Here is a 6,305-nt window from a genome sequence, read left to right as displayed (position 1 = left end):
ATCGAGTGAACCGCCGTCAGTGGGGGACTGACCCACGCCTCTGAGGGGTGATTTGTTGGTGATCAAGAGGACTTGGTCCTGGCTTGGATTTATCGAGTGAATCGTCCTCAGAGGGGGACTGGCCCACGCCTCTAAGGGGTGATTTGTTGGCGATCAAAAGGAGTTGGTCCTAGCTTGGGTTTATTGAGTGAACCGCCGTTAGAGGGGGACTGGCCCATGCCTCTGAGGGGTGATTTGTTGGCGACCAAGAGGACATGGAAAAGACGTCTGAATAATACATTGTTAACATATAAGCTGGATTTGGTTACATCATTTTGCTCAGCCAAAAAAGGTCTGGCACAAGATGTACATTGTTAAGCGAAAAATTGTTGTAGATTTCCCGCGTTCCAAGTATGGGGGATTTTTTTCCCCTGCTAGGTCTTCGAGCTTGTAGGCCCTTTCTCAGTCTTTCTAGTTACTCAGTATGGTCCTTCCCAATTGGGTGCTAGTTTAGCTTTTGTTTTTCCGATGTCAGCTCTCCTGAGTACTAAACTGCCTATTCCAAAGCCTCGTGGTATTACCGTTCTGTTGTATTTCTCAGTGGCTCTTCTGTTGATGGCGGGTTCTCTGATTCTGGCTCAGTCTCTTTTCTCTTCGATCTAGTCCAATTTGTGCCTTAAGATGGTCGCATTGGTGGCCTCATCAAAGTGTATTGTCCGCCAAATGGGTTCGCTGATTTCCAATTGGATCATAGCCTCAGACCAGTAGGTAAGGTTGAAAGGAGATTCCCCGGTGGGGGAGTGAGGAGTTGTATGGTAAGCCCACAGGACATGATGTAGTTGTTCCGGCCAGGCGCCCTTGGCTTCTTGCAATCTTCTTTTTATCCCACGGAAGAGGACTTTGTTAGCCACTTCTGCCTGACCATTTGTCTGAGGATGCTCAACTAAAGTCAAGTGTTGTTTGATGTGGAGTTCTGACAGCAGTTCTCTGAACTTCTGGTCAGAAAATTGAGTTCCGTTGTCAGTGACTATTGCAGCAGGTGTCCCAAACCTTGTTATGATATTCCTCCAAGTAAATTTTCGGATGTTGGTCGTCGTGATGTTGGACAAGGGTTCCGCTTCAATCCACTTAGTGAAGTAGTCGACCGCCACTATCAGAAATTTGAATTTCTCGGTTGCTGGCGGAAATGGCCCCAAAATGTCCATACCCTATCTACAAAATGGCCATGGGGACATTGTTGTTGTTAGTTCTTCAGGGAGGGCCTTATGGAGGTTAGAAAACAATTGACATGGTGCACACTTCTTAGTGAGTTCAGAGGCATCTTTGTCCATGGTCCTGGAGTATCTTCTTAGTGAGTGATGCAGCGTCGAGGTGATGACCGCAACTCCCTTCGTAGATTTCTTGGAGAACGTAACGGGCCCTATCGGGGCCGAGGCATTTGAGCATGGGAGTAGAAAAGCCTCAGCGATACAAACAACCTTATACTATGGTGAACCATGAACTATACCTGGGGAATCTTTGTTTGTCCCTCTGATCTGCTAGCAAGTCGCTGTTGGATAAGTACCTGATGATTGGGTCGGTCCATTCGTTTGGGATCTATGTTTGCTCGATGGCTGTGACATTGGGTTGTAGGACTATCCTTGAACCACTGATCTATTATTACCCGAGCTCTTCATGCTTGCTAGTTTGGACAAAATGTCAGTCCGGATATTCTGCTCCCTTGGGACGTGTTGGACGGTGGTCGTTTTGAACTTGCCCATCAACTCCTTAACCTTAGCCAGGTATTTTCCGAGTAACACGTCCTTTGTCTGATAGCCCCCCATAATCTGAGAGACTGTGAGTTGGGAATCACTGTAAATTGAGACTTTCTCCGCCCCGATTTCTCTGGCCAACTACAGACCGACAATGCATGAGTCATACTCTGCTTGATTATTTGATGTGAGAAAGGTGAATGTCAATGAATGCTCGATGGTCATCCCTTATTGTTATCTAACAAAACCCCTACTCTGCTGCCTTGAGGGTTGGATGAACTGTTAACATATATGGTTCATATTTGCTTAGAACCACCTAGTTGCATGGTCAATTCGGTAACGAAGTCGGAGAGGACTTGAATTTTGATAGTCGTTCTGGGTTCTTACCATATATCAAATTGGGATAGTTCAATAGACTAGGAGATCATCCGCCCGATCAACTCAAGCTTGTGCAAAATCTGGCGGATAGGCTGATTGGTTCTGACCACCATTGGATGGGATTGAAAATACTGTCGCAACCGTCTTGTTGCCACCAAGAGGGCGTAGGAGAATTTTTCTAACTTCTGATACCTGAGCTATGGGCCTTGTAATGCCTTGCTGGTGAAGTATACTAGGTGCTGACCATCTTCACTCTCCCTTATTAGAGCGGTGGCTATGGCCCTATCTGTTATTGCCAAGTAGACATATAGTGTTTCAGCGGGTGTCGGCTTTGAAAGCATAGGGGGAGTAGCTAGGTATTGTTTGAAAATTTGGAAAGCTGATTCGCAATCCTCCGACCAAGTCAAAGTATTGCTCTTTTTTAGCAGCTGGAATAGTGGGAGGGATTGCTTGGCGGATGTTGGAAGGAATCTGGCCAAGGACACCAACCGCCCATTAAGTTGTTGAACTTCCTTAACTGATTTTGGGTTGCGCATGTTTATGACTGCTTGGCATTTTGTTGGATTGGCTTCAATACCCCGGCTTGTTAACAGAAATCCTAAAAACTTGTCGGCGTCTACTCCAAATGTACACTTTTCCGGGTTGAGGCGCATATTAAACTTACGCAGTCAGCTAAAGACAACATTTAGGATATTCACATGATCTTCCGTTGGTAGACTCTTGGCGATCATATCGTCCATATAGACTTCTATGTTCTTTCCAATCTGATCTCCAAAAATGGAGTTCATCATTCTCTAGTATGTGGCCCCCGCATTTTTCAAACCGAATGACATGACTGTATAATAGTAAGCCGCCTTGGCTGTAATGAAGGTGGTCTTGTCTTGATTTGGGGGATATATGAGAATTTGGTTATACACTGAATAAGCATCCATAAATGACAGAAACAGATACCCGGAAGAATTGTCAACGAGATGATCGATGTTCGAGAGGGAGTCTGGGTCTTTGGGGCATACTTTGTTCATGTCTGTATAGTCCACACACATCCGCCACTTACCAGATGATTTTTTCATCAGCACGACGTTTGCCAAGCAGGTGGTATATGTTATTTCTCAGATGAAGCAGACCTCTAGTAATTCTGACATCTTTTGAGTAACCTCAGTTGTTCTTTCAACACCCATCTTTCTTTTCTTCTGGGCCACCGGCCTTGCTCCTAGATTTGTCGTGAGGCGGTGGCAGGCAACTGAGGGGTCTATTCCGGGCATATCCGCAACGGACCAGGCAAAAGTACTATACCAAACAACCATTGAACTTATGGAGCCGGAAGAAAACTGTTATATTGATGGAGAGCATCCAATGTTGTAGCACTTAACATAGATTATCTAAGCATTGGAGTAAAACTTCTTTATTGGCAACATTCTGAAACAACTTAATACCCACCTTCAATTGTTCTAGTACCATATACATCTCATTGCATTAGGGTGGGAGTTATCTTCAGCATTGAAAGCATGCACTTTATTTTTCACTTCTATCCAACTACAACCAGGAACCTATTTTACACCCCTTTCTCTCATCAATCTTGTTACACTAGCCTTTTCATTCCACATCTTCTGACGCCCATACATGTCACTAAGTATAACATAAGTGCAGTGTTCCTCAGGCTCAAGCTCTAGCAAAGTTTTTGCTACATCACTAGCTAATTCAATATCACCACACATTCTACAAGCACCTAATAAAGTCTTCAACACCATTGTGTTAGGTTCAAAAGGCATTGTTTCTACCAAAGCTTTTGCCTCATCAAGATGCCCGACACGACCATAGATGTCAACGACACAAGCGTAGTGCTCCATTCGCGGTGTAATACCAAAATCAGACTCCATGGACTCTATAAAGTTGCAACCTTCTTCTAATAGCCCATTATGACTACATGCAGTTAGAACTGCAACAAAGGTTATATGATCAGGTTTCACCTTTCTCTCTATCATTAAGTGGAAGAGCTCAAGTGCAAAATTTCCTTGTCCATGTTGGGCATACCCGAAGATGATTGAATTCCAAAGAACTGCATTGTCTTTGGAAGTGGCTACAAATAATCTCCTAGCATCTTCTATGATCCCACATTTAAAATACATGAATATCAATAAACTATCGACATATTTATCGATATCAAAGCCTACTTTAAGTGCTAACAAATGAACTTGTTGACCTAACTGTAGTGTTACCAAATCTGAGTATGATCTGATGACAAATGAAAAATTATAGTGGTCGATTTCTATGCCTAGAGATCTCATATGTACAAATAACCTCAAGGCATTTTCATTCAAACCAACTTGTGAGTACCTTGCCAAAATAGTGTTCCAATTGCAACAATCTATCAGATTTATGGAATAGAATATTTTTAATGCATCTTCCGTGCACCTATTATTCAATTTGAGGTACATGGAAATCAAAGAATTAGAAATTGCTACCGAATTCTCAAGCCCCTTTTTTATTACCAAACCATGTAAGGTTTTTCCATGGCTTTTATGCTCGGGTGCAAAACAAGCACTGACAACCCCAGTATAAGTGTAAATATCTGGCTCAAATCCGAATTTTTGCATATCAATGAAAATTTTAAATGCAAGATCTTTATCGTGCATCAAGTAAGCTGTAAGCATAGAATTCCACGTAACCAGATCACGACATACAACAACACCATTGAATACCCTCTTAGCAACAAGCAGAGACACGCACTCTGAATATGCTATGATCATAGCATTGCAGACAATGTTAAACGATTTCAGCCCATGTTTAACAACCTTACAATGTAATTGCATAGCGAACCTGTAAAACTCAATATCATCAAGCAACGTCAAAAGAGGAGAAATTCTGCCATCGTCAACTAGAAAACCCTCCATCTCCATACATTTAAGTAAATGAACGCCATACCACGATCACCAACTTGCGAGTAACCCACAATAAGCGCATTCCATGACACATAGTTACATTCTGGCATACACCAAAATACAACAAAAGCATAATCAACTCTCCCACACTTGGCATACATGTCAAGCAGGGCACTACCAGAGAAAACATTCTCCAAAAACCCCATCTTAAACATAACCGAATGTAGTTGTTTCCCGAGCTCAAGCTCGTGAGCACTAGCAACACATTTGAGAATGCTTCCGAACGTATGGGCATCAAATTCCACCACGGACCTTGTCATGGCTTTTAGGAATTCCATAAAAGAATGAATGTCACGAGAGTTGACGTATCCGGAAATGATGGTGTTCCAAGAGACAGTATCCCGATGGGGCATTTCATCGAACAGTTGGTGAGCAAGAGATAGTTGGCTACATTTAGCATAACGACTTATGATGTTGTTGGTAGTGTAGAGGTCATAAATATGTCCTAACTTGATTGCAGTAGAATGAGTTGCTTGCAAATGAAGGAAACTGATAGGGGTAGTGGTTCGAATGAGAGAGTGCAACAACCTCTTCATTAGTAACGAAAAAGGCCAAAAATTTCAAATTTTCCACATGGTCTTTGTCAAATTCCTCTGTAGTGTTTTCAAAACAATCAGGGTTTGGTTCTTGGAATTCAAAACAATGTTTGGGTTTGAAGTTGAAATTGCAAGTGGAGAAAGTTCACATATTGATCCGATTCAAAGCAGAAACTTGAGTTGGGTTGGCCATCAGAATCGGGTTTTTCTTCAATTAGTATAAAGCTAAACCGGGTTTATTTGTTCTCCTTTCAATAAGTATTACGATTTGGATTTGAATATAATAGATACACTTCCAAATAAACATGTTACTTTTCATATGATGTAGAAGAATAGACCATTTTCCAAAAAAATAAGTGTCATTTTTTTAGGTTATATTGATTGCTATTGTTTTGCTGCATGTGAATCATAATAATATATTATTAATTCAAAAAAAGGTATGAGTACATGAACAAGGGGCAACATGTACGAAATAGTGAGAATAACAATAGGAATAAGGATATAAAAGATACCAAACAAAACAAGAACATAATAAAGATTTTGTATTATTCTTAAGATTTGATTAAAAATAAATGATGAATCATACAGCAATAGTGTATAAAACACTTACATTGTTGGTGTATTTATTTTTTTCAAAAATGTGTATGATATAATGAATGAATATAAAACTTTTTAAAATAAAGATATGTGAAAAAATTGATGGATTAAGTCACTAAAGTCTA

General features: G+C 41.2%; 1 pseudogene; it reads right to left on the bottom strand.

Moving 5' to 3' along the window:
- LOC109343360 lies at positions 3,474–5,592 on the bottom strand (annotated as a pseudogene).

This window comes from Lupinus angustifolius, chromosome LG01 (genome assembly GCF_001865875.1).
Source record: "Lupinus angustifolius cultivar Tanjil chromosome LG01, LupAngTanjil_v1.0, whole genome shotgun sequence".
Lineage (NCBI taxonomy): Eukaryota > Viridiplantae > Streptophyta > Magnoliopsida > Fabales > Fabaceae > Lupinus > Lupinus angustifolius.
This window is presented reverse-complemented; position numbering and strand designations above follow the sequence as displayed.